The sequence below is a fragment of the Esox lucius genome, chromosome 22 (genome assembly GCF_011004845.1).
Source record: "Esox lucius isolate fEsoLuc1 chromosome 22, fEsoLuc1.pri, whole genome shotgun sequence".
NCBI lineage: Eukaryota > Metazoa > Chordata > Actinopteri > Esociformes > Esocidae > Esox > Esox lucius.
Window position 1 is genome coordinate 25,191,426 of NC_047590.1, and position 18,901 is coordinate 25,210,326.

The 18,901-nt window shown below is 46.2% G+C and overlaps 1 non-coding gene and 6 pseudogenes across 1 annotated transcript; 6 read left to right on the plus strand and 1 right to left on the minus strand.

The window, feature by feature from the left end:
• Positions 1–246: 246 nt before the first annotated feature.
• Positions 247–2,476, minus strand: LOC117593754 (annotated as a pseudogene).
• A 468-nt stretch (positions 2,477–2,944) lies between these two features.
• LOC114830098 lies at positions 2,945–3,063 on the plus strand. Its single transcript, XR_003777814.1, has one exon. It is a non-coding gene; the product is annotated as a 5S ribosomal RNA (ribosomal RNA).
• Positions 3,064–5,306: 2,243 nt separating this feature from the next.
• On the plus strand, positions 5,307–5,417 carry LOC114839583 (annotated as a pseudogene).
• Positions 5,418–6,602: 1,185 nt separating this feature from the next.
• LOC114839584 lies at positions 6,603–6,723 on the plus strand (annotated as a pseudogene).
• Positions 6,724–7,260: 537 nt separating this feature from the next.
• On the plus strand, positions 7,261–7,371 carry LOC117593761 (annotated as a pseudogene).
• Positions 7,372–7,465: 94 nt separating this feature from the next.
• LOC117593764 lies at positions 7,466–7,586 on the plus strand (annotated as a pseudogene).
• Positions 7,587–7,691: 105 nt separating this feature from the next.
• LOC114830120 lies at positions 7,692–7,802 on the plus strand (annotated as a pseudogene).
• Positions 7,803–18,901: the final 11,099 nt, after the last annotated feature.

Sequence of the window (18,901 nt, forward strand, 5' to 3'; positions counted from 1 at the left end):
GTCAGAGAGACCCCAGGGAAAGGGCATGGTGCGGGACAATGGTGGGTCGTAGAGACCCGAGGGCGAGGGGAACTGGTATGCTATCCGTGGGTCAGAGAGACCCCAGGGGAAAGGGGAGGGTGCGGGATATATGTGGGTCAGAGAGACCCGAAGTCGAGGGGAACTGGTATGCTAACCGTTGGTCGAAGAGACCCCAGGGGAAAGGTGCGGGATAAATGTGGGTCAGAGAGACCCGAGGGCGAGGGGAACTGGTATGCTAACCGTGGGTCGGAAAGACCCCAGGGAAAGGGTAGGGTGCGGGATAACGGTGGGGTCGTAGGGACCCTTGGGACAGTGGGTGGTGCAGGGACCGATATGCTAACCTTGGGTGACAGAGACCGTGTGCCCCGGGTCAGTCCGTCTCTTCTTGTGTAAATCCCCAATCGGCACATGTGGGACAGTACGCGTGCGTGCAGCGTCTTCATACGTATTTCTTACACCTGCTGCACACCGTGTGGGTTTTACAGTGTTTCTTGGGCGGGCAGCTCTGACACCTCTTCCTCTTACTGGCAGGTGCAGGGCCAGGGGCCTGGCCAGCGGCTTCAAGGCCCTCGGGGCGATCCCCGGCTCTAGCGCCCTGCGGGGCTTTCACGAGCGCCGCAGACGGGTGTGCGCGGGATACGCGCCCTTCTTTCGATGAGCGGCATCACGAGAGCTTTTCCCATCAGCTCCAGGAACACCCTTCTCTTGTTCCGCTTACGGGTCATCCAGCCGGGGTTGAGCTCCCTCCATATCACGAAGGCGTTGTACGTGGAGACGTCGATTATGTTGTGGAACACCACCAGTGGCCAGCGGGCCGCCATCCTCCTGCAGCTGTAGGTTCCGACCACCTTGTCTAGGTTGTCCACCCCTCCTTTGTTGCAGTCCAGGATGAGGGCGGGTTTCCTGTCCTGGCGCTCGCTCACGTCCGCCTCCGTGTGCAGCGTGCCCAGCAGTACCACGTTCTTGCTTTTCTTGGGCATGTAGGACACTAGAGTGGGCGCACTGCGTGAACGCGAACCTGGACGAGAACTCCTCTCGGCCCTTGGTAGCGAGCAGTGCAGCCGGGAGCTCGGGCTTGTTCTTGCGAACCGTGCCCACCATCGTGACCCCCTGGCCAGGAACCGCTGTCCGAGTTCGTAGGAGGTGAAGAAATTGTTGCAAGTAACGTTGTTCTCCCTGAGCCCCTCTGTCACATTGAGCACCACCCGCATGCCCTGGTTCTTCTCCGGACCCCTGACTGTCGGCTTCCCAGTGTACACTTGCATCTTCCACGCGTAGCTGGATTTCGCGTCGCACGCCACCCACGACTTGATCCCATATCACGCGGGCTTGCTGGGCATGTACTGGCGGAAAGGGCAACGACCTGGGGACAGGGGAGATGAGGAGAGATGATCATAATCGTGATGATTGTCATGGGGTGTCGGGCGGCCCTAGGTTATCCTACAAATGTGCCCCTACCGCTAGCGTGCGTGGGCCAGTGCCCGTGCGTTACCCACCAGTTGCTCGTCCACTGTCACATGAGGGCCCGGGTTGGAGAGGAACGGAAGCCGCCCGGACCACTTGTCCCAAACCTCTCGTATGGCCCCGAGTTTGTCCGTGGCGCGTCTCTTCGGCCGCGAATCACGGTCGTCAAATCGCAGCAGCCTCGAGTACGTGTGAAACAGTTTCAGAGGCATCGTTGCGCGGAAAATGGGCCTTCCGCTCTCTCGGTCCCACAGGCTGGCCGCGGCCTCGCCTCGGGACCTGTATACGCCCGCCAGTATCAGCAGCCCCACGTAGGCGCGCAGGTCGATCGCTTCCATCGCCTTCCAGCCTTCTCTGTATTTCCGAGAGCCCTCCAGGTTTGTCATCTCCAGGACCACGCTCTCTATCGCAGATGTGATGAACAGCTGGAACGCGGAGGCTATGTCCCGCGCGTAGGATACGGCGTGCTCCGTGGGGCCCAGGGGCATCGTGCCCGCCACGTTCGGTCGTGACAGTCTGCCCTGTTTGGGATACGCGACCGAGGACCACGTGATTGTTAAATTTTTCGACCGGAACGTATCTCTCTCTGCCTCGGGAGCATATCGCTCTTGTTCCTGGTCCTCCGGCTCGTGTTCCTGGTTGTCTTCTTCCTCTGACATTTCCTCCTGTTCCTCACCCTCCTCCTGTTCCTCGTCCACCTCCTCGTCCTCCTCTGGGACAGGCGGGAGATTTGTGAACATCTGTTGTAGAACCTTTTTCGCGGTGCACCTGGCGGCTCCGGGCATCGCTTCCAAGCCCCTCCTCTGACACGTTCTGACACGGCCTCGTCCTCCGTCTCGTGTTCCTGGTTGTTTTCTTCCTCTGACACTTCCTCCAGTTCCTCATCCTCCTCCTGTTCATCGTCCTCGTACTCCTCCTCCGGAACAGGCTGCAGATTTGCGAACATCTGTTCTAGAACCTGTTTTGCCGCGCGCCTAGCTGCTCCTGCCATTGCTTCCGAGTCCCGGACACCGAACGTCCGAGCGGGATGCACACACGCGTCGCGGGGGGACCAATGTTAGTATCTGTTTCTCGCACTCCGTACACCCTCCGCGGGGGCCCTAGGGTGGGTCGTGCGCGCTGCCAATTTGCTCCTGTCTGTGACACACGAAGAGACCCTAAGGCAGAGGGGAAACCTCTCGTGTCTGAGAGACCCTAAGGCAGAGGGGAACACCAGCGGGGACGCTTTCGTGTCAGACAGAACTGAAGGCGACCGGGTTGCGGGACCTCTGTCGTGTCAGAAGAGACCCTGGGGCGAGTTGAGCGCGTGCAGACTATGGTGGGTTGCTACGTACCCAAGGGCCCGGGCCGGTGGAAGTCCGATGGTGGGACACGAGGGTTAATTTTAGATTTTAGTCAATCATTAATGTATGAGATGTCCACACACTCTATGAAAGGCCCGAATTCAACCGGCCAATTGGCTTACGGCCACACCTCCCTCAGCACGCCCAAACTCATCTGATCTTGGTAGTTAAGCAGGGTCGGGCTTGGTTAGTACTTGGATGGGATACCGCCTGGGAATTCCAGGTGCTGTAAGCCGTTATGATTCAGTTCATTGAATCAATTTAGAATAAAAGGAGTCAATCATTCATTCAGGAGATGTCCACACACTCTATAAAAGGCCCGAATTCAACTGGACAATAGGCTTACGGCCACACCTCCCTCAGCACGCCTGATCTCGGAAGTTAAGCACTGTCTGGCCTGGTTAGTACTTGGATGGGAGACCACCTGGGAATACCAGGTGTGCTGAAAGCCTTTTTTATTCAGTTCAATTAATCAATTTAGAAAAAAAGGAGTCAATCATTCATTCAGGAGATGTCCACACTAGTGTTGTCACGATACTAGAATTTCTAACTTCGATACGATACCTTGAAAAATATCGATATTCGATACCATTTTCGATACCACAGAGAAAAAAACTGCCACAATATTAAGGGGTTATTTTTTTATTTAAAGCTAAATATAACAAGTCTAGAACATATATTTTACATTAACAAAAATGTCCTGAGGTAGTGCACTTGTTCAAAAGCCTCTCAGATTGCATTACATTCAAAAACCAATAAAGTATGCCAAGAAGTGTGCTCAGTGTTGAGCCCAACACAGCCCAAACACCAGCTCTGCATGTCCCAGGTTTCAGGGACAAATTGCAGAGTTACTGCCATGAACGTGGAAGTGGCTCTGCTTGTCCACAGATCAGTGGTGCATGAAAAAAAGGTTTTCCTTCCAAGATGGTTCATTACTATTTCTTTTGTTTCGTTATATAGGGCTGGGATTTCAGTGTGCATGAAAAAGTTGCGTGAAGGAAGGGCATACCTGTTGTTCAAATGTTCTAGAAGTTGTTTGAAGCCAGGTTTCTCAACAGTATACACAGGAACCTGATCCATGCAGATGTACACTGCTACAGCCCTGTTCAACTTCTTGGCTTCATTTGAGTTTGCTTCATACTTACTTTGCTGTTCAAATACAGCTGGTAGTGTAGGTTGTGATTGTGTTGTTTTTGTTGCAGGTCGAGTCTCATCTTCTTTCTGGTGCTACAAGAGAATGCCAAACTTTAATAAACATTTTTTTTTTTTTAGACCACACTTTTAAAATGAACTGAATGAACTAATCTAAAAACTTAGGTTAATGGTAATAGATATTTGTTAACATGAATAAGCAATGAAAAATACTTACAAAACATTTTTTAATCAAAGTTAAAAGTTGATTTAAACTAACATTCACTAATACATGTACTGATTAAAATCCAAAGTTCTATTTGTTAATATTTTTTCATTGGACCAGAGCTAACATGATCCGTTATATTTTTATTACCTAATACCTACTGTTATCAAAGATTAAAATATACTGTAACAAATGCATTGCTCATCGGTCATAAAAGCTGGTTAATACATTAATTTGATGAACAGATTTAAACGCAAACGTGCGTGCATCACACGCGAAAACTGTGCTCACTGGATCGACATGAAGTCGTCAAGTCACCTTTATTTATATAGTGCTTTTAACAATACAGATTGTGTCAAAGCTCTTAACAGTATCAAATTGGAGGATAGAGTGTCAGTAATGTATAATAATAATACCAACCTTGAGAAATTCTTTATACAGATCCGGGTGTCGGTCTCTCAAGTGCTTTGCTATATTAGTGGTGTTAGCGCCTTTTGTTAGCGCTGTTCTGTAGCATCTCTTGCATATTGGCTTGCTTGTGTCCTTCGGCTTTCCATGTTCATTTGCCTCATATGCAAAATATTTCCAGATAGCACTCCTGCTGTGTTCCTTATCAACCAAAGCCGGTCGCACGGGCGCTGCACTCGCCATCTTTCCATTCACTTCACCTTTGCTAACCAGAGCGAATGAGACGAGTGGGAGTGCGAGTGCGCGTGCGCGTGTGGTGGTTGTCAACGCGCCTTTGGAGACAAGTGAAAGTGAAAGCGCGGCTAGTATCGATACTTCGGGAAATGAGTATTGGTACCGTTCAGAAATTTCAGTATCGATATTTATCAAAATATCGATATTTTTGACAACACTAGTCCACACACTCTATAAAAGGCCCGAATTCAACTGGACCATAGACTTACGGCCACTCCTCTCTCTGCACACCTGATCTCGGATGCTAAGCAGGGTCTGGCCTGGTTAGTACTTGGATGGGAAACCGCCTGGGAATACCAGGTGTGCTGTAAGCCTTTTTGATTCAATTCATTGAATCAATTTAGAATAAAATGAGTCAATCATTCATTCAGGAGATGTCCACACATTCTATAAATGGCCCGAATTCAACTGGACAATAGGCTTATGGCCACACCTCCCTCAAGACGCCTGATCTTTGAAGCTAAACAGGGTCGGGCCTGGTTAGTACTTGGATGGGAGACCGCCTGGGAATACCAGGTGTGCTGTAAGCCATTATGATTCAGTTCATTGCATCACTTCAGAATAAAAGGAGTCAATCATTCATTCAGGAGATGGTCACACACTCTATAAAAGGCCCGAATTCAACTGGACAATAGGCTTACGGCCACACCTCCCTCAGCACGCCTGATCTCGGATGCTAAGTAGGGTCTGGCCTGGTTTGTACTTGGATGGGAGACCGCCTGGGAATACCAGGTGTGCTGTAAGATGTTTTGATTTAGTTCAATGAATCAATTTCGAATAAAAGGAGTCATTCATTCATTCAGGAGATGTCCACACACTCAATAAACGGCCCGAATTCAACTGTACAATAGGCTTATGGCCACACCTCCCTCAGCACGACTGATCTTTGAAGCTAAGCAGGGTCGGGCCTGGTTAGTACTTGGATGGGAGACCGCCTGGGAATCTCAGGTGTGCTGAAAGCCTTTTAAATTCAGTTCAATTAATCAATTTTGAATAAAAGGAGTCATTCATTCATTCAGGAGATGTCCACACACTCAATAAACGGCCCGAATTCAACTGTACAATAGGCTTATGGCCACACCTCCCTCAGCACGACTGATCTTTGAAGCTAAACAGGGTCGGGCCTGGTTAGTACTTGGATGGGAGACCGCCTGGGAATACCAGGTGTGCTGTAAGCCATTATGATTCAGTTCATTGCATCACTTCAGAATAAAAGGAGTCAATCATTCATTCAGGAGATGGTCACACACTCAATAAACGGCCCGAATTCAACGGTACAATAGGCTTATGGCCACACCTCCCTCAGCACGACTGATCTTTGAAGCTAAGCAGGGTCGGGCCTGGTTAGTACTTGGATGGGAGACCGCCTGGGAATCTCAGGTGTGCTGAAAGCCTTTTAAATTCAGTTCAATGAATCAATTTCGGATAAAAGGAGTCATTCATTCATTCAGGAGATGTCCACACACTCAATAAACGGCCCGAATTCAACTGTACAATAGGCTTATGGCCACACCTCCCTCAGCACGACTGATCTTTGAAGCTAAGCAGGGTCGGGCCTGGTTAGTACTTGGATGGGAGACCGCCTGGGAATCTCAGGTGTGCTGAAAGCCTTTTAAATTCAGTTCATTGAATCAATTCAGAAAAAAAGGAGTCAATCATTCATTCAGGAGATGTCCACACACTCTATAAAACGCCCGAATGCGACCGGCCAATAGACTTACGGCCACACCTCCCTCAGCACGCCCGATCTCGACTGATCTCGGAAGCTAAGCAGGGTCAGGCCTGCTTAGTACTTGGATGGGAGACCGCCTGTGAATACCATGTGTGCTGAAAGCCATTATGATTCAGTTCATTGAATCAATTTAGAATAAAAGGAGTCAATCATTCATTCAGGAGATGTCCACACACTCTATAAAAGGCCCGAATTCAACTGGACAATAGGCTTACGGCCACACCTCCCTCAGCACGCCTGATCTCGGAAGTTAAGCACTGTCTGGCCTGGTTAGTACTTGGATGGGAGACCGCCTGGGAATACCAGGTGTGCTGAAAGCCTTTTTGATTCAGTTCAATTAATCAATTTAGAAAAAAAGGAGTCAATCATTCATTCAGGAGATGTCCACACACTCTATAAAAGGCCCGAATTCAACTGGACCATAGACTAACGGCCACTCCTCTCTCCGCACGCCTGATCTTGGAAGCTAAGCAGGGTCTGGCCTGGTTAGTACTTGAATGGGAAACCGCCTGGGAATACCAGGTGTGCTGTAAGCCTTTTTGATTCAGTTCAATGAATCAATTTCAAATAAAAGGAGTCAATCATTAATTCAGGAGATGTCCACACACTCTATAAAAGGCCCGAATGCAACCGGCCAATAGGCTTACGGCCACACCTCCCTCAGCACGCCCGATCTCGGAAGTTTAGCAGGGTCTGGCCTGGGTAGTACTTGGATGGGAGACCGCCTGGGAATACCAGGTGTGCTGTAAGCCGTTTTGATTCAGTTCAATGAATAAAAGGAGTCAATCATTCATTCAGGAGATGTCCACACACTCTATAAAAGGCCCCAATGCAACCTGCCAATAGGCTTATGGCCACACCTCCCTCAGCACGCCTGATCTCGACTGATCTAGGAAGCTAAGCAGGGTCGGGCCTGGTTAGTACTTAGATGGGAGACCGCCTGGGAATACCAGGTGTGCTGTGAGCCTTTTTGATTCAATTCATTGAATCAATTTAGAATAAAATGAGTCAATCATTCATTCAGGAGATGTCAACACATTCTATAAATGGCCCGAATTCAACTGGACAATAGGCTTATGGCCACACCTCCCTCAAGACGCCTGATCTTTGAAGCTAAACAGGGTCGGGCCTGGTTAGTACTTGGATGGGAGACCGCCTGGGAATACCAGGTGTGCTGTAAGCCATTATGATTCAGTTCATTGCATCACTTCAGAATAAAAGGAGTCAATCATTCATTCAGGAGATGGTCACACACTCTATAAAAGGCCCGAATTCAACTGGACAATAGGCTTACGGCCACACCTTCCTCAGCACGCCTGATCTCGGATGCTAAGTAGGGTCTGGCCTGGTTTGTACTTGGATGGGAGACCGCCTGGGAATACCAGGTGTGCTGTAAGATTTTTTGATTTAGTTCAATGAATCAATTTCGAATAAAAGGAGTCATTCATTCATTCAGGAGATGTCCACACACTCAATAAACGGCCCGAATTCAACTGTACAATAGGCTTATGGCCACACCTCCCTCAGCACGACTGATCTTTGAAGCTAAGCAGGGTCGGGCCTGGTTAGTACTTGGATGGGAGACCGCCTGGGAATCTCAGGTGTGCTGAAAGCCTTTTAAATTCAGTTCAATGAATCAATTTCGAATAAAAGGAGTCATTCATTCAGGAGATGTCCACACACTCTATAAACGGCCCGATTTCATCCGTCCAATATTACGCCTCCCCTCCCTCAGACGCCCGATCTGTTCTGATCTGCAAACCATTTCATCAAAACGACACAAGCTCTATGGGAGTTACTTAACTTACGCATGCAAATGCACATGTACACTTCACAATTTCCTGGATTTGGTCGCTACATGGCTCTGGAATAGGGAACATGTATTAGGATGTATTACTTCACGAAGTGAAGAAAAGGTCCACATGATGAATCCAGTTTGATAGAATGCTCTCCTGCAACATACATGCAGTTAGGTCTCATATTGTTAATAGGTCCTCAATTTAATTCTTGATGTTCATTATTCTGGTTAGGGTTAGTGATGACTTATTCTGGTTTACGTGGAGGATCTAGAAATGTCAAGTCCATGTTTATTTACATATTTAATTATTCTTCATTATTTTTATATACATGTGTCAGTGCTTAGTTGAAATAGACACTATTCAACATTTGGTGGAGTAATTATAGGATAAATTACATTTACATCATTTGAGATTTAAGAATGTATTAAATGTTTCGATTGGGAATAAGGTTTTTAATAATTTGTGTTAAACAAAAGTGAATTTGATTGTTGTTTTCCAAGTCAACACAATCAGATTCAAGTGTTTATCAACTGAGATCTGTTTTGGAGAACTGAAAATGTTTCCTATTCTTCAATGTAAGCAAACTATCTTAACTGGTTAATTGGAACAGTAATAGGAAATTGTGTTCTTCTTTTCTTGTGTTGTTCGGTTAATTGTTAGTTGTATAAGCAACTTTTTGAAACGAGTGGAATTGTTAGTTTGCTACACTAGCAGAACAGAAGCACCAGAAATGTTCATGTTTGAACTATAATGTTACTCTTTACAATCTTGACAAAGGAAGCAATAAGGCATTGGAAATATAATTTTGGGTGTTTGGTAGGACTGGGTTCTAATGCATTAACATGATACAAAAAACTAATGTAATGGACAAATTATTTTTTGTGTACTGTGCAGTTGCAACTAATCTTTTCACGGGGAATTCACTGACAGGTACAGGATACTTGAAAGCAATTCAGCAGTAGTGGAATGGGTTGAAGCATAAAGAGACTGAGTTTGGCTTAAAGGACAATTTTGAGCTAGATTAATTATTTTCCTGACGATTCTGCCATTAGATGGAGAAGGCAACCTCCAACCGAGAGGATGGGAGCTAGGAACGTTTACTGGAGCGTGGAAGACCAACTGCATGACATCATGCCAGTTGCTGAGAGAGGAACCTGGGGACGACGACATGCTACAGGAGGGCTGGTTCCGGCGGGTGTATAAAGATTAGGCACAGTGAATTGAAGTCACTGAGGGAAAAGTGATTTTTTGCTGGAACTGGTAAAAAATTCCTTCCAACCTGACCTGAAGCTATAGAGCCTCTGGCTAAAATTGGTCATCTTTGCATTCACATAGGAGAGCACACAGATTCTCCTGACCTGGCTGATAAAGCAGGTAGAATGAACACAACTAGAGCTATGTCATGGTATTCTACATTTGAGCTATGAAGGACAACACCTTTAAATATACCAACCCTATTCCAAAAAAGTTGGGACACTGTACAAATTGTGAGTAAAAAAGGAATGGAATAATTTACAAATCTCATATACTTATATTTAATTCACAAATGATAATAGATATATCGAATGTTGAAAGGGAGACATTTTGTAATGTTATGCCAAATATTGGCTCATTTTGGATTTCTTGAGAACTACACATTCCAAAAATGTTTGCCGGAAAACCATAATGGAGGCCCGTGATCTTCTGTCATCCGGATTAAAGAGGACAAGGACAACCCAAGTTGTTATCCGCGCTCAGTTCTGACGCCTGCATCTCTGATGTTATGTGGTTGAATGAGAGTGCGTGTGGCATGGGAAGCCAAGAATGGGACAACATTCCTATTCATAAACTTGAGCAACGTCTCCTCAGTCCCCAGACGTTTGCAGTGTATTATAAAAAGAGATGTGTTGATGCCATGAAATTTAAAATCTTATTTTTCTCTAAAAGTAATACATTATCTCAGATTAACCATTTGCTATGTCATCTATGTTGTATTCTGAAGGCTATTGATATTTGAAACTTCCACATCATTGCATTCGGTTTTTATTCACAATTGTACAGTGTCCCAACTTTTTTGGAATCAGGTTTATACATCTTCCACGGGAACATCTCGGTCTTTCAATTTTGTGACCCCAGTTCGATTCCATTCTCAGACATTCCAACTTCTGTATCTCATAAATGCTTTTCAGCCTTCACACAATAAAACATCTCTGAAATACCATGATTTTCATTAATTTGCTAGAATAATTGTATTACGTGACCCTTTTATGCGGTTATTGTTTTCCAAAGAAAGGAACCTGCCATGGAGGGATTGGAGTCATTAATTTGTTATAAGTAGGATGTCTTTTTATAATTGTGATTTATGAGAAAATGATGCGATAGTCTCCAAGTTTGTAGCTAAGATGTACCAGAGTAAGCCTGATAAGCAAATGTTTTATTGCATACAACATGCTTAATCTTGTGAATAGTTTAATTTATGTCATGGCTGTTGAAGAAATAAAAAAGTAAATCATGTGTATGTTCAGCTTGATTAGTAAAAAATAAAACCATTTGTAAAACCACATCAATGTTTAAATAGTATTTTTCGTACAACAATTATTCAAGTTAAAACATACACTTTGACATTGAATCAAAAAAGCATTGGAAGCCAATGGAAGCCATTATGTGGGGTCTGTGGTAGGGGGTATAAAGAAAGTTTGTACCCCCTACTACATTGTTCTACATCTACCCCTATCCTGCTAAAGGTTAACGTTTACCTCATACTTCCTTTCTCACAACACCACCCAACATTCCTTTTCTTATCTAAACATGGGAACTCAATACTATAATCAATAAGAATACATCAGTTCGCGAAACTACCCTGACAATCTGCCCTATATAGTAAAATGTCATGTAGTCTCAACCATAGACTGTATAAATAATGGATGACGCCCTTTCGCTCTTTTCCATTGGTGAAAAATGAAGCCACCAGTGTCCTGATACGGCGCTGACATCTTGGACTTGCGTCTGCGCAGATAGCGATCTTGGGACCAGTTCTGCGCAGTAGTTATGCGCAGTAGCGAGAAGGAAGTAAAGCCGTAAAGCCGCGAAATCAACAGCCCCACCCCTGTGCCCCGCCCTCACTCTCCCTCGCAGAATGCGCATACCGTAATCAATCGCAAGTCCAAGTACAGTACAACCGTTGCTTGTTAAACCTAGACGATATGTTATAGCCTAACTTACATCATGTTTAACCTTAATTTAGAATAGGCCTAATACAAAAATAATTGGTAACTTCTAGCTAACGATCACCTGCTAGCTATTAACATGGCTATTAACGAGGCTTGTTGTCTTTTAGCTAACGTTAGCTAGCCCATTACATTTATTTACTAATTAAATAGCTTATAAATGTAACTTACGGAAAAAAATTCAAAGATCGATTGGAAATGCCAGATCGGTTAGCACAATGTACTGCAGAACAACCCATTATGTCCGTGTGAAATTATATCAATTATAGAAATTTAGAGATTAAATGTAAAGTTCCAATCTCCTCAGTCCTCCGAAGATTCAGTGGCTCCTCGGCTCAGATAGCTGTCAATCACAGCTGTGAATCACGACGTCACACCACCGTTTTTAGAGCATTAAATAACTAACTATAAACAAACTTATTTTAAAAACAAACTCTTGAATCTACATTAGCGTGATACAAACTACAGTAAATGACAGAAACCAGCTTCGGAAAAAATATATTTGAAGGGTAATTTAATTGTTTAGTTGGTCTCGCGTCCCATTGAATAACATGGGGAGGGCGGGGTTTATGACCTATACTGGGACCACTCACCAGGGGGCGATCGAGACGTTTTGGCTTCACTTTTCAGGGCTTGTGCGGCACGCTTGGTCTCAACATGCAATTCTAACCAATTTTACTATGAGATCATTTAACATCAACTCATTAAGCTTTAAACTACTTTAAACACAATTGAACAACATGATGTTTTATGATATCATCATCATCCCAGTAGTTTGGGAATGGAAACCTATCTGAGCAACTGAACGAGTTTCACTCAGCTCCGTGCCTATTACTGCAATCATGTCAGTTGTAAAATTCATGTGTTTCTTCAAACACTGTGGACAGGGCCATTATCTCTTCCTGTGAGGTGTATGTGCCATATCCTGGAATAGGTACACTGAACATTTGTTGCGTTCTAGTAAGTGTTCACTTATGGCGAATTTGGGACTGATACAAGGCTGTCATTTTCCCATGGTCGGCTCCAAGGGACCAAATACGTCATATAGCAGACCCCACCTCCGTCTCAAATGTTTAATTGCATACAACATGCTCAATCTTGTGATTAGTTTAATTTATGTCATGGTAACAGACAATGGCATTGGAAGTTTTAATGACAGTTTTGGAAACACCCTAGATTTTGCATATTTTCCCAAGTCAATCAGTGCCTTTCTGTAAACCTGTGAGAATGTGGAATACAGTTCAAAGTACAGGACATGAGTTCAACCACCTGTGGACAACATTGTGTGTTCTTTTTCTATCTAATGACAAGAGGTCTGAGTTATAAAGATGCTATGTCTTTTTATAATTATGATTTATGAGAAAATGATGCGCTAGTCTCCAAGTTTGTAGCTAAGATGTACCAGAGTAATCGTGATAAGCAAATGTTAAATTGCATACAACATCAATCTTGTGAATAGTTTAATTTATGTTATGGCTGTTGAAATAGAAAAGTAAATAATGTGTATGTTCATCTTTATTAGTAAAAAATAAATCATTTGTAAAACCACATCAAGTTTAAATAGTATTTTTCGTACAACAATTATTCAAGGTAAAACATACACTTTGACATTGAATCAAAAAAGCATTGGAATCCAATAGAAGCCATTATGGGGTCCGTGGTAGGGGGTACAAAGAAAGTTTTGGTTTATTGATAACCATTTGCTGAAGGGAGTGGCTAAATCATCCATTGTATCGCCAGACATTTGTTTATACAAATTGGTTTTATGACTTTACAAGCGTTTTTGGAATAGTTGTAAAAGACATGTTGATACATGCCAAGATCTCTAAAAACACCCCCCACCACAATGGCGTTCTATCGTCAGCAATTTCATTGGTTGCTGTCACACATTTAACCAGATCCAACAGGTGCGAACCCTTGATTATCTTTTCTTTGAAAATTAATTCACCATTTGAAGTCCATGAAGTCAAATCTTTAGACCTGTGCATTCAATTAAAAATATATTCAACATTATCCAAACATTCATCAACAAGGTTAATATTTCGGTCTACAGTTTGCTTAGTCTTAGTCATGTTTACAACATCAGCCCCAGTCTCAGACCTTGGTAGACTGAAAATCAGTGTATTTGTGTCAAGCTCCCCCTGTCTCACAACAGTCACAAATCGTGGTAAAATGTCAGAGTATTGTGATGGCAATTTCTAAAGTTAGGGTTACGAAAATGGTTGGTAAGACAGAGGAAAACTCAATTGCACAATAAAGTTTTATTCTTGAAAAGAGAGAGTACACAGTTTATCAAGTAATGGTGGATAACATTTAAACCATTTGGAAGTACATTCAATACTTTTAGAGGAATGGGTGGAGATTAGAATCTGCATGGTCATACCACATAAACAACACGTTCCTTATCCATATGTTTTGTATCTTCCTCTATCCTGTCCTAAAATCCATTGTTCTGCATCTACCCCTATCCTGCTAAAGGTTAACGTTTACCTCATACTTCCTTTCTCACAACACAACCAACATTCCTTTTCTTATCTAAACATGGGAACTCAATACTTTAATCAATAAGAATACATCAGTTCAAGAAACTACCCTGACAATCTGCCCTATATAGTAAAATGTCATGTAACTCTAATCAATTTTACTATGAGATCATTTAACATCAATTAATTAAGCTTTAAACTACTTTAAACACTCTTAAACAACATGATGTGTTATGATATCATCATCCCAGTAGTTTGGGAATGGAAACCTATCTGAGCAACTGAACAAGTTTCACTCAGCTCAGTAATAATTGCCTATTACTGCAATCATGTCAGTTGTAAAATTCATGTGTTTCTCCAACACTGTGGACAGGGCCATTATCTCTTCCTGTGAGGTGTAAGTGCCATATCCTGGAATAAGTACACTGAAAATTTGTTGCGTTCTAGTAAGTGTTCGCTAATGGCGAATTTGGAACTGATATAAGGCTGTCATTTTCCCATGGTCGGATCCAAGGGACCAAATATGCCATATAGCAGACCCCACCTGAATCTCTAGGAATGCAACTATATGTTTTCCTATCACAGACAATATAGACCTGCTCTGGCAAATCTCTTAGAGCCGTGAAGTTCGTTTGAGTTGTGGCGGAACAATCACTTCTAAAGCTGGTGCAGGCATATAAAGTGTTACATCATCTGCATTTATAGACACAGAAGCTCCTCTACAGACCAGAGGGAGATCATTCGTAAAGATTGAATAAAGCAATGGTCCTAACCCTAACGTCTAACCCTGACCTGATCAATTTTTCGGCCCCCCCACCTGTCCCCTACACCACATCCTCAGAGACACATTAGCTTGTGTTCCATTTGTTCATGGTTTTTCTTCCACTCCCTCAAGCCTTTCATATACTTTCAATATATAGAGATTTTATCACATAGGGACCAGAGGACTTGGGAAATTACAATATCCCACTGCAATAATTTCTAAAACGGCCCTAACCCTCATTATTTTGACTCTCATTTGAATATCTGGCTTGTGATTGGCTGTCCTTCAACTTCCACTATCTTTGGAACTAAAGGTCTCATTTGCACGTGCCTGATGTCATGGCATTCACAATTTTCACTGCTAAAACTCTTTTCTAAACTGTAGGTTCAGTGAAGTCCCTGTGGCTCTATAGTGCCACCACATGGACAAATGAAAACCACGGAAAGACTGCAGGAAAGGTCATACAATACTTCCTTACCAGAAGCTGGTATTCCTTACATATGCCAGGTTTCAATCCCCCAGGGTTCTATAGCATTATCCTATCAGAGCAATGACAGATGGACAAATGTTTGAAGAACTAAACATTACTAATATAACCAAGTATGTCTTGAAAATCATATCTATGTACTGAAATCAGGTGAAATTATATTTATCCATCCATCCATCCATCTTCTCCCGCTTTATCCGGGGCCGGGTCGCGGGGGCAGCAGTCTAAGCAGGGATGCCCAGACTTCCCTCTCCCCAGACACTTCCTCTAGCTCTTCCGGGGGGACACCGAGGCGTTCCCAGGCCAGCCGGGAGACATAGTCCCTCCAGCGTGTCCTAGGTCTTCCCCGGGGTCTCTTCCCGGTGGGACGGGACCGGAACACCTTCCCAGGAAGGCGTTCCGGAGGCATCCGAAAAAGATGCCCAAGCCACCTCAGCTGACCCCTCTCGATGTGGAGGAGCAGCGGCTCTACTCTGAGCTCCTCCTGGGTGACCGAGCTTCTCACCCTATCTCTAAGGGATCGCCCGGCCACCCTGCGGAGAAAGCTCATTTCGGCCGCCTGTATCCGGGATCTTGTCCTTTCGGTCATGACCCAAAGCTCATGACCATAGGTGAGAGTAGGAACGTAGATTGACTGGTAAATCGAGAGCTTCGCCTTGCGGCTCAGCTCTTTCTTCACCACGACAGACCGATACATCGACTGCATTACTGCAGAAGCTGCACCGATCCGTCTGTCAATCTCCCGTTCCATCCTTCCCTCACTCGTGAACAAGACCCCTAGATACTTAAACTCCTCCACTTGAGGCAGGCACTCTCCACCAACCTGAAGTGGGCAAGCCACCCTTTTCCGACTGAGGACCATGGCCTCAGATTTGGAGGTACTGATTTTCATCCCCACCGCTTCACACTCGGCTGCAAACCGTCCCAGTGCATGCTGAAGGTCCTGGTTAGAAGGGGCCAACACGACAACATCATCTGCAAAGAGCAGAGACGAAATTGTGTGGTCCCCAAACCTGACACCCTCCGGCCCCTGGCTGCGCCTAGAAATTCTGTCCATAAAAATTACGAACAGAACCGGTGACAAAGGGCAGCCCTGCCGGAGTCCAACATGCACTGGGAACAAGTCTGACTTACTGCCGGCAATGCGGACCAAGCTCCTGCTTCGGTTGTACAGGGACCTGACAGCCCTTAGCAAAGGACCCAGGACCCCATATTCCCCAAGCACCCTCCACAAGATGCCGCGAGGGACACAGTCGAATGCTTTCTCCAAATCCACAAAACACATGTGGATTGGTTGGGCAAACTCCCATGAACCCTCCAACACCCCGTAGAGGGTATAGAGCTGGTCCAGTGTTCCACGGCCCGGACGAAAACCACACTGTTCCTCCTGAATCCGAGGTTCTACTATCGGCCGTATTCTCCTCTCCAGAACCCTGGCATAGACTTTCCCGGGGAGGCTGAGAAGTGTGATCCCCCTATAGTTGGAACACACCCTCCGGTCCCCCTTCTTAAAAAGAGGGACCACCACCCCGGTCTGCCATCCCAGAGGCACTGTCCCCGACCGCCACGCGATGTTGCACAGGCGTGTCAACCAAGACAGCCCCACAACATCCAGAGACTTGAGGTACTCAGGGCGGATCTCATCCACCCCCGGTGCCTTGCCACCGAGGAGTTTCTTGACCACCTCAGTGACTTCAGCCCGGGTGATGGACGAGTCCACCTCTGAGCCCTCATCCTCTGCTTCCTCAATGGAAGACGTGTCAGCGGGATTGAGGAGATCCTCGAAGTACTCCTTCCACCGCCCGACGACATCCTCAGTTGAGGTCAACAGCTGCCCACCTCTACTGTAAACAGCGTTGGTAGGGCACTGTTTCCCTCTCCTGAGGCGCCGGATGGTTTGCCAGAATCTCTTCGAGGCCAGCCGATAGTCCTTCTCCATGGCCTCACCGAACTCCTCCCAGGCCCGAGTTTTTGCCTCCACAACCACCCGGGCTGCAGCCCGCTTGGCCTGTCGGTACCCGTCAGCTGCCTCAGGAGTCCCACAAGCCAACCAGGCCTGATAGGACTCCTTCTTCAGCTTGACGGCATCCCTTACTTCCGGTGTCCACCACCGGGTTCGGGGATTGCCGCCTCGACAGGCACCGGAGACCTTACGGCCACAGCTCCGAGCGGCCGCTTCGACAATGGCGGTGGAGAACATGGTCCACTCGGACTCAATATCTCCAACCTCCCTCGGGATCCAGTCGAAACTCTGCCGGAGGTGGGAGTTAAAGATCTCTCTGACAGGAGACTCGGCCAGACGTTCCCAGCAGACCCTTACAGTACGCTTGGGCCTGCCGAGTCTGTCCAGCTTCCTCCCCCGCCATCGGATCCAACTCACCACCAGGTGGTGATCAGTTGACAGCTCCGCCCCTCTCTTCACCCGAGTGTCCAAGACATACGGCCGCAGGTCAGATGAGACGACAACAAAGTCGATCATCGACCTGCGGCCTAGGGTGTCCTGGTGCCACGTGCACTGATGGACACCCTTATGCTTGAACATGGTGTTCGTTATGGACAAACTGTGACTAGCACAGAAGTCCAATAATTGAACACCACTCGGGTTCAGATCCGGGGGGCCGTTCCTCCCAATCACGCCCCTCCAGGTGTCACTGTCGTTGCCCACGTGGGCGTTGAAGTCCCCCAGTAGAACAATAGAGTCCCCAGTCGGAGCACTTTCCAGCACCCCTCCCAGAGACTCCAAGAAGGTCGGGTACTCTGCACTGCCGTTCGGCCCGTAGGCACAAACAACAGTGAGAGACCTATCCCCGACCCGTAGGCGCAGGGAAACGACCCTCTCGTTCACCGGGGTAAACTCCAACACATGGCGGCAGAGCTGGGGAGCTATGAGCAAACCCACACCAGCCCGCCGCCTCTCACCATGGGCAACTCCAGAGTGGTGAAGAGTCCATCCTCTCTCAAGGAGTGTGGTTCCAGAGCCCAAGCCGTGTGTAGAGGTGATCCCGATTACCTCTAATCGGAACCTCTCAACCTCACGCACCAACTCAGGCTCCTTCCCCGCCAGCGAGGTGACATTCCACGTCCCTAGAGCCAGTTTCCGTGTCCAGAGATCGGGTTGTCTAGGCCCCTGCCTTCGACTGCCGCCCGATCCTCTTCGCACCGGCCCCTTATGGTCCCTCCTGTGGGTGGTGAGCCCACGGGAGGGCGGCCCCACGTCGCCCGTTCGGGCTGAGCCCGGCCGGGCCCCATGGGGGAAGGCCCGGCCACCAGGCGCTCGCATACGAGCCCCAACCCCGGGCCTGGCTCCAGGGTGGGGCCCCGGCTGCGCCATACCGGGCGACGTCACGGTACTCAAAATGTTTTTCTTCATTAAGGGGGTTTTGAAATTATATTTATACCCAATAAAAGGTTAAAACAACATTGCAGTGCATATCATCCATTTAACATTTGGGTTTTAATCCTGAGGTGTTACACCTGTGGTGAAATTCCTTTAATACATTGTATATGATTATGGGTCTGTATTTTTAATACATGCTCAGCAATT